Raw genomic sequence first — 17,691 nt, forward strand, 5'->3', positions numbered from 1 at the left:
TCGATACGTGTTGATAAATGTCTAAATGTGTGCGGTGCAAAAAATCCCAAGGAAAGTCCCATTTGGTTTAGCATAAATTTAGCACAACTCGCACACGCCCTAAATATATTTCGTTATCACTGTCCATGCAGCTTTCAAAATAAATAATGCAAAATTGTTTATTCGCAAGCAATGTTACCGATACATGCGACCTGTTCACACGAAAAAATAAATGTTCATGTATGCCAGACAAAAGTCGCACGCAGTAACCGCAGCTTAATACATGGAATATATTTTTAAAAAATATTATGTTAAGGTATGTCATCAATAAAAATCAATATTAATCAAAACTCATTATTACACAAAAAGAAATTTGTGAGTAAATAATAGAATTTTACAAATTGTCATATAAATTTCTGGATCTTTTTTGAATTCGAATACTCGAAAGTGGAAGAAAATTAAAATTAACTGTCGTATGCAACAACTCGCTAAAAATTTGCCAGTGTTGTTAGCTTGATTTTATCAAAATACAATTGGCATGTAATAATAACACAAAAATCATATGGTAAATTGATTTGACGTTTTTTTCGTAGTTTGACGTTATTTAGTATGGCGGCGGACAACGTGGTGTCGGAGTTAAGCAATTTGGTTTTAAACGATAAAAAGGCATGTTAAATTGTTTATAATTTGTGGATTAAATAAAAAATCTGCATTAAACAATACTTTAAAGTAATGTTTAGTTTGGTAAATGCTTTTAAAACAACGACTAAATCTGCTGTGAATTTAAGTTTACAAATACAACAAAGTTGCTGTCGTGTTCATATTTTAAAGTCGCCGCGGGCCAAAGAAAAATTTGTTAGAAAAGAAAGTGAAAGGTTTTCGTATTTTTCAAATATTCAAAGCAGTTTAATCACTCACAAATGCAACTACGCAACATTGGTCGGTGTTTGATATTAATTATTATAATTTTGTTTTTTGCAATAGAAGCAAAATTTATTTTAAATTCCATAACATGTTCTAAACATTCATAATCATTAATGATTCATACGACATTTGTTGCTTACGTAGACATTCCCAGAAATCGATGATAAAAACGATTCTTTGCAAAAATCAAAAATAATTAAGTGTAAACATAACTAATCTTTATTTAAATATTTGTTACTTCTATCGTATAGAAGTTTATGATGCGGCCGGAAGCTATAAAAGTGTAGTGGAAACAATTTTATTAGGCTTTTATTGATAACATATTTATGTTGCGTTGTAAAATGCAAAAAGATAATTCCTCAAAATTATTAATAAAATAATACAATTTTGATTTATGCAGTAGTAATATTCAAACAAAATTTTTTTACCCGGCTATAGGTATTTTATAGTGTCTGCCTAAATGCAAACAAATTGTTCTGAGTCTAGTTTACTATGTGTAATTAAGTCAACTTAAAGTATGTATTAGTATATTTAACAACTAAACAATATGAATTACACTGATTTTATATAAAGAATGTATTTTTGAAGATATATATATGCATATATATGGTATATATATATGTATATGTATGGTATATATATGGTATATATATATGTATATGTATGGTATATATATGGTATATATATATGTATATGTATGGTATATATATGGTATATATATATGTATATGTATGGTATATATATGGTATATATATATGTATATGTATGGTATATATATGGTATATATATATGTATATGTATGGTATATATATGGTATATATATATGTATATGTATGGTATATATATGGTATATATATATGTATATGTATGGTATATATATGGTATATATATATGTATATGTATGGTATATATATGGTATATATATATGTATATGTATGGTATATATATGGTATATATATATGTATATGTATGGTATATATATGGTATATATATATGTATATGTATGGTATATATATGGTATATATATATGTATATGTATGGTATATATATGGTATATATATATGTATATGTATGGTATATATATGTATATATATATGTATATGTATGGTATATATATGGTATATATATATGTATATGTATGGTATATATATGGTATATATATATGTATATGTATATATATATGGTATATGTATATGTATATGTATATGTATATGTATATGTATATGTATATGTATATGTATATGTATATGTATATGTATATGTATATGTATATACGATATTTTTCTTATAATTATGTGTATTTTTAAGAAGATTCGCTTTGTGTATTTATGGTTTTAATTAAAATGAAAATCAATAACTGCACCAATAATTAGATCTAAATAAAATCATGCTACACAATCGGTTCATTTACGTGTATACATATATGCTTAGAGTTTCACTATAACGAACTTATAGTATTTACCACCTTACAAACGGAAAATTATATTATATAAAATAGAGAAAAGTTATTCATGAAAAATAAAAATAAACAAGAAAAATGTGGGTAAACAAGTTCAATGCCCTTTTGACACAAATGATGCTTTGCTATGTTTGCCACTATACAGTGCACTCCAAAGGTAATAACCCTAGTGTACATACGAGCCGGGTGAGTTAAAATGTGGGCTCATAATATTGCAGCTGCCTTTAAACAAATCTAACTACAAAAGAATTACAAAAAAAAAAAAGAAATAGCGGTAAACATTTGTTTGGGTTACTAGTAAAATTGCAAATCCTTTGTTTAGGCAAACTTTACAATCCGGTTTTTCACTCTTCACTTTATTATAATATATACTTGTATCTCTCTCATTCCTTAGGTATTTGTGCTTTATATTTCTCTGTTACCAAAAATTTCTCCCACTTCTTGATTTTGCGCATTGCACATCGGTAACCTACCGCAATATCTTTCTCATTTGTGCAGGGAATTAAAAGTTTTTATAGTCCCGCAAAAACAGACTTCACATTTGGAAAATAGAGCAAAAGCATGCAGAGGTTTGCATATGGTACTATGAAAGCTACTAGTTGTAAGCTCAACACTGACAAAAATAATTGGATGCATTTTAAGTGGTTGTTATCCGTATTAAAGTCAAAATTTATACCCGTAAAAACTTAATTTCAATTATAAAAAAATATATTCCTCTATTTGTAATTCCTCTATTCTAATAATGTAGAATGTAATGTAGAATTCTGTACAATATCTAAAATATTTAAAGGCTACCTTTTGAGGTACTAGTAGTATGCTAAAAATTAATGTAAGTAGTCTTGAACTAAGTTCATATGTCGTCAAGCAGAATTTAAAATAGTTTATTAAGTTAGTACAAAAAATAAAGTAGTAACATAATTTACCTTATATATACACTAAAATATGTCTAATATTGCTTTAGCAATAATTAATTAATTAATTTATGTTTGAGTTATCTTCACCTAAACTTATTCAGCTGAGCTTAGATACATCAGCGGAACTCAAAATGCGACAACGAGGACCGCTTTGGCCAACATAAGAAAATAAATGTTTGAAGATGCATTTAAGTAGATAAATAGTTTGTTGTGGATTTAAGCCAAAGTGTAGCTCTGTAGATATTGGTAAGTATTTACCGTCGCAACAACAACTGTATATTAATAAATTACTAAGTTTTTAATATAAGGGCCACTATATAGTATATGGTAAGTTTTTTCCGTAATAATTTAACAGATAGGTTATATCAAACTATATAAAAACTACCTCTGTTATATCGTTCTATGAATATGTCAAATTTTGTGTCTAAAAAAGAAAATTCACGACACACATTGTTTTCCTTATTAAATTATTTATTTAATTAAAAGAAAAACGCAGTTGAAAGTCATCGTTAGATGGTAGAAACGTATAGTGTATTATGAGTTTAATAACAAAAAACAGTACTATTATTATTATTGTCAGCTTCCCCCAGTGGGGCATAGGACGTCGATAATTTTTCTAAATTTGACTCTATTTGGTGCTTCACTGTAGATGTCATTCCATGTATATCGTGCGTCAGCTAGTTCACTTTAGACAGGTCTTCTGTTACCTTGTGGATTTCATGCTAACGCTTGCTTCGTCATGTAATCTGTCAGTTGACTAGGCGTACGGTCTATACACTTTGACTTTCCCATTTTTATCGCATTTTGTGCTGCTTTTTGAGTCGTTCGGTTCAGCAGGCGTTCATTTGATATTCGATTTCGTCACCATATTTTGAGTGTTATTGTTATACCAAAGATTTTTCATTATAAGGACTTAAAGGGAGCATATAAGGATTTGCATGGTCATGGTGGAAAATTATATGTCTTAGCAGGATGGAGAATCAAATAAGAGCAAAATAAGATAATAATAAGATCTCTTTGTGCTTATAAAACTAATGCTTAATGGCTTGTTATCCTGATGGCCATATCGCTTCCCCGTTTTTAGAGAATAGACTGTGTTTAAAGTTATCTTTCAATAAATTGATTATCACAGAAGACAATTATGCCGCATTGTCTTGATAAAACTATATATCTTTTAAGTGAGACACCTATTTGATTCCGAAAAAAAATAGTAATGTTCTTGCAGTAATCTTCATAGACGGTAACGAGAATGCAATTTTCAGTATCAAAAAAAAAAAAATTCAATTTAACTTCTAAGACATAAATAACAAATGTTAGTTCTTGTGGTTCTGTGCTCTTATGCAAAGTCATTAAGCTAAGATTAACGTTTCTGCATAAAGATGATTATTCTTGAAATAATGGGTCTGCTTTTGGTTACACTGAACCTAAATCTGTAGAATCACAATTCAATGAATGGGCATTTAGTTCGAGGTCTTGAATGAATTGAATTTCATATGTCTTCAATTGCAAATTTTTATGGAGCAGTAATTTCTTTGTGGTGTTAAAAAGGACTTGAGAACAATATCTAATTGATTGTCGCCGATTTTTACTCATATTTTGGGCTACAGAATCGATACTTGATGCAATTCTTTATTGGTTTTGGCCACGTTTTACAAATGGTTTCAGTTCTATAGAAAACTTTCGACGTCATTGTTTAATGATTAGACGATAATAAAAAAATTTAGCTGACGGATATTTAAAGAACTGTTAAGTTGTTTGTGTAAATTAAGCAGTTGATGATCTGTTGAAGTTGCAGTGCTCTAATTAGCTAAAAACTTTTGTATTTACGATAAGATAATGCGTTGAACCATTGTTGGAATATTTGGATGATAGTATCAGTAGTGATTGCTGTGAAACATGGACCTACTCCAGACATATAGAGAGAAAGATGCAAGTATTTGTCAACATGTATCTACGAAGAATTCTCAAAATATGGTGGCCAGATCGAATATTAAATGAACTCCTGCTGAATCAAAAGACTGAAAAAGCAGCACAGAATGAGATAAAAATGAGAAAGTGGAAGTGGATAGGTCATATCTTTAGACAGTCGAGAGATTATACAGGGAGGCAAGGGTTAGCAATCCGTAAGGTAATAGGAGAATTGGTGCGCCAGCGAAAACGTAGAGAGAAACAGTCGAAAGTGAGCTACCTGATGCACGATATATATGGAGCGACATCTATAGAGAAGCACCAAATAGTGTCAGTTTAGAAGAATTATTGAGGCCGCATTCCCCACTGGGGGAAGTGGACAATATTAGTAGTAGCAAATCAAGAGATGTATAAAGTATATCGATCAAGTGTTTTATTGATTTTCCTTTTAATTGTTAACAAAACCATAAAAAATCTCATTCAATCTTATTACGCCTACAAATTAAAAAAAGGATTCTGGACCTTGCATCACTAATTTATTACATGATACATAGTGCAATCACTAGTACTTGTACTGGAAGCTGTTAATAAAAGACAATCGTATCCTCAAACTTCTAATTCCTTTCACGAATGTAGGTTGAATTGAGCATTGTTAATTCATTGTCTGGTATTAAGTGTGATTCTAGATACTATTGTGTATTATGTATCAATACATTACTGTGTTCTAGTACGTGCCCTAGTGCCCTAGTGACCTATTTATCACATTATAGAATCTGCACATGGGATTTGGTATAATATTTATGCAGCTTAATGCCTTTTCTGCCTACAGTGGCTAGTTAACCGGTCAATATTTCTAACCTGTTCTTGGATACACCAATGCATCATTTAAGGCATTTACTATTTGAGTTCCTGAATAAGCATTTTATTGTCTCGTACCTATGTTGGCTGCAAACAGTTTCTGTATCGTACGTCTTTTGTTCTTCACTGCTAGCATTAGTAGAATATTTATATTTTAGTTTAAATTTGTCATCGTTAGTGATGTTTGGAAATATTTATGGGATAAGTAGTCTATTGATAAAATTTGGGCTATAAGTGCTAGGCGTAGAACTGTAAACTTGTTTATAGAACATAATAAAGGTGCTTTATTATTCAAGGAGAAATAACGATTCGTGAAGGAACTAAAGTGAAATTCAATAAAATAATCTAATAGTAGTTACTGAATAATATTTCAATAGGAAAGATTCCCATTATCCTTCATTTTGCTCACTGCATGGTAGTTTGGCACATTTTTCATGGGGTAATTCAATATAATTTCTCTTGAAAAATAAAGTTGGGTTTTAATTGCAATCTTCCATGGTGGAATTATTCGCAATCTTTTGTTTACGCTACTGCCACACTACACTACATAAGTGCAGAAAGCAAACAGGCAGGAGTAGGGTTTGGCCCATTTATTGCACATCGATATGCAAATGGGCACCATCTTCTCCAGCAAAATGTTAACAGGAGCAATAGGTATATCAAAGTGCAATACACACTTCCATTGATTGCAAGCTTTTTGGGCACATTCCCTTCGCTTGTGCTTTTCTCTTGTGTGCAGTACAGACTTTGTGCTGCACTTATCCTGGCGGTTTAATCATTTAGTTCTTGCACTCTCCGACAGCAAGTTGTGTTATTCTGTCTGTGTACACGGTTTTTGTTAAAATTCTTTTGCAAGTTGCAAAATATATATGCATTTGTTAATTCAAAAAACAATATTAATTCAATTATATCATTAAAAATGAAATAAAAATATAATTCATTTGAATATTAATTGTATTTAGTAACAAGTGAACGTGTGTGTGATTTTTTCAACTAAATATATTAATATATAAATAATAAAAAATAAAATTTATGTGTAACATAAATGCATATATTAGGTACAAAATAAAATTAATATAAGCAATAGGATTGTTCCTTCAAGCATCTGGTAAATATGAAATATGAAATAATTTTTAAAAGATTTTTATAATATTTCTAAATAATTTTTTTGTTTTCATTTTCATTTTCATAAAAAAGTCGCCTAATTTTATTAATAGTTCCAGAATTTTATTGCTGCTCCGAAGTTTCGCAATGATTCTTCAAAATTATTTCTGACTTAAGCAAAACATCGCACCCACCCAAACTTTGTATAAAACCAATCCTATTTATTAGCTTTCTTGGTGTACTATATACTAAGCCCAGTCCACATACAGCCTCTTTTTTAAAGTATAGCAACAACTTCACTATAAACGCTCTCACACTAGTTTCCTGCTTATATACTAATTGTAATGCAATAACGTTGCAAAAAGAAAAGTAAATAAAAATCAGGAAAAAGGATATCAACTTACTACAATTACACTTAGCAAACAGAAAACAAAACCAATAAGTAAAAATGTATTTACAGGGAAGGCGCATATTCGGCTTTCGCATACATATCCTCTCACTGCATATTTATGCATTTGGATTGGTCTCCCGTTCTCGGGTATCCAATCTCTTCAGCTGCATTCTCGTACATTTGATGCATTCTGCTAAGTTTTTGGCGCTTGCAAAAACAGCTGAGTTGCGATACTTTGGCGTAGTTCACTGTGGTGAAGAACTTGTAAGCTAAAGCATCGGTGGTGGTATATTTGCCGCACCCTGAAATTTGCTTCGATGTCAATTCAAACGTGTCGCAGAGTAGCAGCTGGCAGTTATCTTTGTAAGGTGTGGTGTTGTTTTTGTTTTGCTATTTATTTACCGGAAATAACTTAGTGCAATTTATGAATGGGCTTACCCGGTATTTCTTTTCCACTTCTTAGCCGCATCAAGGATATCTACCACAACAGAATATGATTTTATAAATGCAATTTACAATTGAGTGCATTTCACTAAATAAATAAAAATTTCCTTTTCCTTTAATAGATTAAAGCTTTTTTCGTTTATTTTGTCAGGGAATTATTTTCCTTTTAACCTATTTTATGGCAATTATTGTACATCAAACGATTGTATATGAGACCAATATCTTAACTAATTATTTTATGCAGTTAAGATGAGCTTCAACTTTCATATAACATAGATTTCTACAAACATTCAACTAAAATATGTGTGTATATTTTTATATAATGTATGTATATATGTATACGAATGTACAGGACTTTAGCTTACTCTTTCGTAAATAAAATAAAAGGTAAATGAAATAATATATATATATGTAATTAGTGCCAATTAAAATGCTAATTCATTTTAATTTAATTTAATGTCGGTTAATTTAAATACAAAAAGAAAATTAAATTGAATTTAAAATTTTCTAACTGCTATTGCTCAATTTCTACCATTCTATACAGAAATTTATTGCAACCTAATACCAATGAAATATTAACTAAATTACCATAACTAAATTGAAGTTAAAGCAAAAATATATTTTATGTAATTAAGTAGTGTCTTGAATACCAGGATATTGTGACTATCACAACAACTGTGTAATAGATGAACAGGCACGCAATGACGCTGCAAATGGTGATGCTGTAATCTAATTGTAAATCTAACTGTAAATGTAACTGTGAAAAAACAAAGCATCTTTGACAGTCACTAAAAACCATTAGAAATCACATATCGGCCAATGAATACGTAGAATATCCAATAAAATAAATTTTTGATGAAATTTGACTTTATAACATATATAAGCACAGTCACTTTCAAGAGTAACACGGCGCCTCTAATATTTCGATATCTCTCTTGTAGAGATTATTGATTCACCTTTGGCCTTAAAATAGTTTATCTGAGCCAAATCATTTTTCCTAAAATATTTTTTTTAGGTCTGACAAAATCAGTGGGTGATGGAAGCAATACGAAGTGGATTTTTGTCGTGAAAGCCAATGACTATTAAAATGGAACATTGTCTTGGTACGACAAGAATTTTTTTCTTCTTTATGTGATCAGGCCATTGCCATTGATGGCCTGGTCTTTTTCAAGCACATTCCAATATTCGGATTATTTATTAATGGCCACTCAGCTGGCTGACAATTCGACTTTAAAGTAATACATACAGGTTTCGCACAAATTGCTCTTACGAAGGTGACACCTTTGAAATATTGAAGTTGTCAGCTTTGTCCTGCAACTTCATTTTGCGGTTTGCCATAACGGTTTTTTGAACTTTGTTGATGTTTTTCGGTGTCGCCCTATAATTTGTCTCGACGGAGCAGAGTAGGGGTAGTACTAAGCACTAAACACTTCAAGATTTTACTAACATTGTATTCTTTTCCATCAAAAAGCAATCATAAATCAAGACACGATATTGCACTGCCAGTGGCACTGCTAGTGTGTCATCCTGCAGACTAACCAGCCGATGGATTATGTAAATTAACTTGGCTTGCCTAATAGTTACGATTGTACTTAGACGTTGATTTCTGCCTGTGCCTTCTGACAAGAGAAAGAAGAAGAATTATCTAGATATCATCTATTGCGCAGATGACCAGCGTTAACAAGGAGCAGGTTCACCATTCTTTAAAAACCTTTTTTTAAGGACTGATATCAGAAGCATAGAAAAACTACCAAAGAAATTTTGTTGTAATGCAGTCTATGTGGAGTCTGAATATCAGATTATAGCTTTAGTCTAACTTTCAGAATGAGATTGTTTGAATTAGAATTGTAATTTTGTTCAGAAATAATTTTAGTTTTGTGTTATTTAAGGATAATTTTTGCAAAAATAAAATAATTAAATAATAGTTAATTTTTTATTTTTAACTTATTTTATCTAGTTATATCTTATATAAATTTTGTTATAATTTCGAAGCTTACATAAAAACAACTATATAAAATAAACTAAACTTAAAATACTATTTAGCATCGCTAAACTCTTTTTGTTATCTAAAGTACTAGTCCAGGTACTTTTTTGTGTACCGTGTATCACTGCACTAAAGTTCCATAGTGTATATCCTGGCGACTCAGTTATTTTATCGCAGCAACTGCATATGGGACTTAGTGTAATATCTGTAGTGATCAATGTAATCAAGTGATCAAGGTAATACAAAATTTAAATCTTTTACTAATGTAGTGTGGTTAAGTGTACCTAATAGTGGAGAGGTGTACCTAATAGTCTCTTGAACTTACATATATACCCCAAAATGTTTTTTGCATGTTTTAGGTTTCTTGTTCGCTTGACTTCTCTCATATTCATCTGTCGATCCACAATTACGTTTACGCACTATCACTGGCATAGAGACCGCTTTCTTGACGAGTTCACTGTTTTGCTAATTGTTTTGGATCTTTACATATGCAGTAACTTAAAGGTATACTTATTGATGTAACAATACCAACAGCCAGTTATATTCGATACCAACTATAGAACAAGAGTTATTTTTAACTTACTTTATACGTTCACAGTTAGATTAATATATCGATCGTAGTAGTAAAGGGGTTTTACACCTGCTATATATATATTGCTCGATCATTAGCATCATTACTGATCAAATTTATTTAATTTAATAATATTCATTATTAAATTTACAAAGAATTATTCATTTTGTGGTCCTGATTTAGCATCACTATTTCAGTGACATAATTCATCCAAGATATTACATCCAAAATTTTTTTCAAAAATTATTCGTACTACGCGTTTTCAAATTGAATATCCTTTAGTGAAAGTTTTAGGCTCGTGTTTTGCTTTGTAGATAAAATTGTACCTCTTTGGTAGTAAAAATTAACAAATAATTAAAGGTATTTTTTCTGGACATATGTAAGTTAATAGTAGTAGTTTGTAGTATAATAATGACTAGATGACTTACAAATAGTTTGTTGATAATGACTAGATGACTTACAAACGATCGCCATTTTTACACAATCATCAATTTTTTATACGCGAACTTTAGAAAATATAAATGAAGTATATATAGTTTTATTAGAATGAGGCCATTAGCAAAGCATGCATGCTTTGCTGAGCGGGATATTTCCCGGATGTGTACTATCACATGTTGGTGATGTGAATTGGTGAACAAAGTAATGTAAAAGTTATCATCATTGGACTTGTTTTTGTAAAACTATGCAGGACAGTTATCGCCGATATTATTTTCAACTTTAGACAATATACAATATACAACTTTATACAATTTTACTGAATCGTCGGAACATCAAATATATACCTACATATATCACACGTCTTGGCAAGGTTTAGGTTAATGTACTGAATTGAAAATTTCATTAAAATTACAATCGGAATTGTTTAAATTTGTGTTTGCTTTTGGGGCCCCAAAATGGGTAGTTCTGTATATATAAAGCTTTAAGCTGAACGATTGCTGTGAAATAATTTTCAATAGTTTAGCGTAGAGATTATTCTCTCGGAGACAAATTAGTCTAATTTAAAATAAAGTCTTATTTAATATAATTAATATCTTTAATACTATTAATAATTGAAATTTATTTAAAAATATTTTACACAATAAATAAATACATATTATGAATTACTGATTAATCTTCACAAAATAGATTGATGAAAAATACCAGCAATATAAGAAATATAATTTTTAGAGAAATTATATATCAGATATTAGTAGTAATACAATATCAGTAATTTTAGTTACTGTATCTCTGCTGTTTACTATTAAAACTATTTTAGGCCTACTGTATACTTACATTGACTGACGAATATAACTTATCACTATCCTTCATTAAATTTATTAAGTTTAAGTATTTACAAGTCTATACAGTAGCTTATATAAATCTGTAATCTTTTCCGCAGTACATTTCAATTGTCATAATAACAGTGATGAACCCTTTGCAAACCAAAAACGAAGGGTGTAAAAATCGATATTGTCCGGGAATAAGCAATATAACTTTATCTTGTTCTGTCTGCGTACAAAAATCCGTATCAATAACATTTTCAAATTACCCCACATATGCATAAATAATTGCTCAAAATTGTTTTAGCGCCTCCAGCTCAGGGTAGGTGATACATTTTGTTATCTGTAAATAATTTTACTTACATATTAATCATTTAATATAATTGTTGGTGAAATAACAATACTGTGGTGAGCTAGCACAGAGGAACATATTTAAAAATTATTAGAATCACTGGAGAAATTTCGAAATGACGTACAAAATGTACGAAATGACATATGTATATATAATAAGCATATTATATATCATATAGTTTTTCTCTATACTATGTATATAATTGTAATATTCTATTTGATATTTTATTAACTTGCTAATGTAACCGAATCAAAAAGTCTGATTAAAAAGTAACGAGAATTTTAAAATGTGTTCTATCTTGTCAAGTCTTTAGAGTACCGATAACTAACAGGTAGTTGCAATGCCGACCGAATGATTGAGAACAAAGATTAAGCCGCGTTTTTGGGTGGCAATTTGTCAGATTAGAGAGTCTATGGTAAATAATCGCTGGAGTATCGAAATGTTGAATAAGGCCTTTGGCGATGATAATGGATTTCAGGAATGAAATGTGGACATTGAGAATGAGGTTAAATCTAGGCATCATAATATGTTCATGAAAACTTGAAAGCAATTAACAGACTGTGCTTACTGATAAAAGCATTCCATTAGAGATGTTTCTGCAAAAATAAAAAATATCATACAACTAATGTGAAGCTGTAAGAACGTTTTAGACATGAGACGAGTGGCATCAAAATTTGTTGATTATCTAAACAATCATGGCAAAGCATAACATTATTGTTACACCATAATCAACCTAATCTCTAAATATGACATTTTGTGCCCTGTTTCTAAAAGATATACAAACAGACTAATAAAGACATTGAAATAATAATATCCTTCAACTATAAAAGAGATGTAAGCGAAATCGCACGCTGGCTTAATAGTACATTCCAATAGTGTTTCTTGAACTGAAAACTTTGTTGGAATAAATGTACGAGTATATTATCAATGGGAGATTACTTGAAGAAGATGAAATAAGCATTGAAGACCTACATTTAAAAAAGAAATTAATAATACTTATTGTTAAATCAATAATACACTTAGTCAACCATCGAAAAACATACGATTTTTACGGAACAAATGATCCATGAAACAATTCAAGCGGTTTTTGTTTTGCAATTAAAAAAAACTTCAGTCTAAAAGTTTAGAAGATCGGTCATAATTGAAAGGTCGGAGTACATAAAACTATTGTCGTTTTGATTAGTAATAATAATATAATAAGCTTTGTTCAACGTCAATGACTTCGAGCAGCCTCTTATACTGGGCATAGGCTGTCTATAAGTTGCTTCCAGCTTTTGCGCCGCAACGCTACGTCCTTAATATCAGCAATGTTGCTTCTTTTTCCTAGGGACTGCAAAACGGCAGCATAGTCCAAACACTCTAGCCTTGTGTTTGGTGACAGTGAGTCCCATACAATACCTCGTACCTTTTCTTTATTTGCCCTCTTGGTCACTACGGCAAGCACAACTGAAAACAGTATTGGGGAAAGGACACATCCTTCACGGATGCCAGAAATTGTACAAAACGGCACAGACAGTTTGTTGTCATGTAAAAATGCTCTTTGCAATTACGGAGACTATTTTAATCGGGACAATATTTTCAACTCTGCTTTTATGCAATTTCAATTTAACAAGTCAAACGCCTTTTCAAAATAGATGAAAAGCAGATACAGAATAAATTTCATAAATATTTTTATCATAGAACTTAAAATAGTAATGCCGCGCCAGTTGTTACTGTCGCTTAAGTCTCCTTTCTTGGGTAACTTGATTACAATGCCATGAAGCCAGTCGAATGGATAAGTTTCTATTTCCGAAATGGTTTCGAAGAGTTGGTGTATCTGTTATTAGTTTTAAATCAACTTTCAGCAATTCGGCCGGAATGTTATCAAAACCTACAGCTTTTTCGTTCTTCAGCAATTTTATTGCATTGGTTATTTCTCTTTTTGAGGGAAGATCAATCCTAATCGGTAACTCATTTACGTTGTCATTGGGCGTTGTCACGATACCTTCGCGTTATAGGTTCAATATTTGAATAAAATGTTGACGCTAGCGGTTTAGCTGATCATTTACGTTTACCAAAAGCTCACCAGAGAGGTTATTGACGGGGAGGGTTCTTTTGACGCTTTCGGCTGTTAGTTTCTTTGTTATATGTTATCAAAGAGATTCTTCATATTTTTTGATGCCACTGCATTTTCCGCTTTATTAACCATATTGTTAGAGAACTCTTTCTAATCGTCCCGAATTGCCTTTTTGACACGTTTGTCCAGATGTGTGTATTCCGTTTGCGGTCTCTTTCGGTCATTGGATTTCTTCATGGTATTTAACTCATTTTTGAGTTTTGGTCGTTGTTCTACCATTATCCTGGTTTGTGCTGAGATAAAGTCATCTTTGGTATTATTTAACGCTCTACTTAAATTTTCCATGCAGTTTTCATTAACAGCTATTTTTATTTTGTTCCAGCAACGTTGGGGATTTAGGTTGTTAGTAGGAGCAGTAAGTTTTTCCGAAATGGAACGTGAACAATATTGCTTTCTATTTGGTGCTTTCAACTTTGAGACCTTGTATTTGATTCTGCTACAGCTATTTGACTTCTAAATAATTATTGGGTGACTAGTATTTTGCCAGCTAGTAGGTGGTGATCAGAGCTGATATCATTACCTTGTTTATTTCTTTCTTGATTTTAAGTTCTTATATCAGGTGCTACCTACGTTACTTAATAAATTGTTTTATGCGAGTAAAGCGTGCCTCCAATTTAGAGTTCGTTTAAACCACATAGCTTTACAAGGCGTCCACCACAGTCATTCATGTCACCAAAGCCATGTTTCCCAATGACGTGGTCTACAGTTTCATTTACTTCTCCAAATTTAGCATTAAGATGCCAAGCTTTCTTCGGCGTTTTAGCAATTGAATCTCTAGCTTGTCATGAAAAGCGTCTTTATCATTTTCATTGGCATTGTAGCGCACGAGTCTTTCAACTACAAACGCAATTTTAGCTTGAAGATCTCGTTTGAAAATTGGACTTAAGGCGTGCGCAGCAGTAGTGCAGTCTCTCTCTCTAAATTCGTTCATTAGTGAAAATTGTAAAATATTGTGTAAATAGTAATAATAAAAGTGAATCTAAGTTAATATCAAAAGTTGTGTTTCACTTCATTCGTTAATCATCTCTATATTGGCGACCCACGACATACAAAAAAGTTCTTTTAAGAACTAAAATGAAAAGAGATGTTTTCACAACTACGTTCGTTATTATTGTTATTACGTCATCACAATGCGGAAAATCGATGGAGCTGCCCATGAGTTTGAAGGTGATCAAACATTGATAGCGGTGTCTGAACAAACCTCGCGTGATATCTGCCGAATGAGTGTTAAACCACTGCCATTCATCAGACTTGATTCTACATTGTATTTCATACAAATGGAAGCGCAGTTCAGAAATGTCAACATCACAACGGATCAAACAAAATACGATCATGTGGTTTGCAGCCTTAATAGAGTACGTTAAAAAGCATAGCAGATATTGTCTGAAATCCTCCACTGTCTGGAAAATATGAAGCAATAAAAAAACGTTTGGTTCAGGATTATGTCGATTCAGAAAATTGCAAGCTGCGACGCTTGGTGCAAGAGTGTTAGCTAGGCGACATAAAACCTTGCCAGTTACTCAGAACAATGAGCAATTTGGCTAGCGGTGAAATGAAGGACAGCTCTATCAAATAACTTCGACTACCTGAAGCTGTTCGAGCTGTAGTCTCATAGTCTCAATTGTGGATGTTAATCTAGATAAGTGCGCACAACAGGCGGATTTGATGCTCGAGGTGGGCAACTATCATGCAGTTTCGGCAGTGCAAGCAAAAACAAATAATTTAGTGTGTAGCACGCCATTCGACCTTAGTTTATTGATTGCATCTGTCGAAAAATTAAACAATAAACTAAATGCAATGTTATCGCAGGTTACGATCAAGAGCAGCTACACTTACGCGTGGTAATTGAACCCCATCCAGATCTACATACCGAGTTGCAAGGTATCCAACCTGTTATTATTATTTCAAATTCGGCACTAACGCACGGAAGTGTGCACCACCATGCAATTTCATAAAAACGTGAAACTAAAAATTGCTTCGTCAGTAGCGGTTCACGAAGCGTCTGAACCACACATATCCTGCTGACTTTTAACCGATAGTCTTACACGATTAAAATTTAAAAGATACAGGAGTAGACTTTTCCATTTTACCAGTTTCGTTCATTGGTAAACACAAAATGTCAGTTTTAAAGTCTTTTTACGCAGCAAATGGTTCAACTTTTCGTACTTTCAGTAATAAATTACTAAGACTAACCTTGGGCCTACGCAGAACATTCAATTGGGAGTTTGTAATTGCAGAAATCGAAAAACCAATACTGGGTACCAGACTTCCTCGAATACTATAGTCTCATAGTAGACGTCAAACGCAAATGCCTCGTAGACAACACTACTGGATGGAAAGTGCCTAAAAGAATTCAAAGAACTGGTGATTCTAACATCCTACAACAAAATTAAGGAAATTCAAATCGCTGTCCAGCATGATATTGTTACAACGGGTCAGCCGGTTTATTCACGTCCAAGACGACTTAATCCACAGAAGCTCAAAACAGCAAAATGCGAATTTGAGTAAATGCTGAAACAGAGTTTATGTGTACGATCGCAGAGTGACTGGGACAGCCCATTAAACGTGGTCACAAAAAAAGGATGGGACTTGCCGAACTTGTGATGATTATCGACGTCTTAATGTGTAGACAATATCCGATGGACTTTGTGATTTGGTACATTGATGACATCTGTATCGCTTCAGCAAATGAATCAGAACATAGAACAACACATGCGCATAATATTCGACTGATTTCAGCAGTACGGATTTAAGCTGAACGATTCAAAATGCGTCTTTGGCCAACAAAAAGTAGCGTTTCTCGGCTATACTATAAACCAGCTTACGTCCACCAAAGTAGAGACTAGAAACACTATTAAACTTCTAGCTACGGTTAATTTCTATCGACATTTCATACCTGGTGCAGCCGAAACTCAGAATAAAATGCAGAAACTTATAAGAACCAATACAAAGAATAACAATACTCAATTAGAATGGACAGACGATGCAGAATCCGTTTTTGTCACATACAAAAAAGCATTCTATGATGCAAGTACATTAGCACATCCAACCATAAATCATAAACTAGTGCTCCACGTCAATGTAAGCAACTCAACGGAGGTGCAGCATTGCACCACATACGAAACGAACAGATCGAACGTCTCGGTTTTTATTTAAAGCGTCTAACCAAGACACAAACTCTATACAGCACTTAGACAGAGAATTGCTTGCCATTTACCAAGTCATAAAACACTTTGTGCACATGATCGAAGGTAGAAAATGTACAGTTTTGGTGGACCGCAAGCCTACCATTTTTGCGATCCAACAGAAACCATTTTAGTTGCGTTTTTTCGTCGTCAAGTTTGGATTTAGATTTTTATTTCTTATAGACATTCTGGGAATCGGTTTAAGCTTCAGGTACAATGAGTGATCGGCCCCTTGTACCTTAA

General features: G+C 32.0%; 1 long non-coding RNA gene across 1 annotated transcript; it reads left to right on the plus strand.

Annotated features, from left to right (window-relative positions):
- The first annotated feature begins 364 nt into the window (after positions 1-364).
- On the plus strand, positions 365-15,342 carry LOC119661857. Its single transcript, XR_005250622.1, has 3 exons — positions 365-918; positions 4,038-4,039; positions 15,331-15,342. It is a non-coding gene; the product is annotated as an uncharacterized LOC119661857 (long non-coding RNA).
- The last annotated feature ends 2,349 nt before the right edge of the window (positions 15,343-17,691 follow it).

This window comes from Teleopsis dalmanni, chromosome X (genome assembly GCF_002237135.1).
Source record: "Teleopsis dalmanni isolate 2A chromosome X, ASM223713v2, whole genome shotgun sequence".
NCBI classification, from domain to species: Eukaryota; Metazoa; Arthropoda; class Insecta; order Diptera; family Diopsidae; genus Teleopsis; species Teleopsis dalmanni.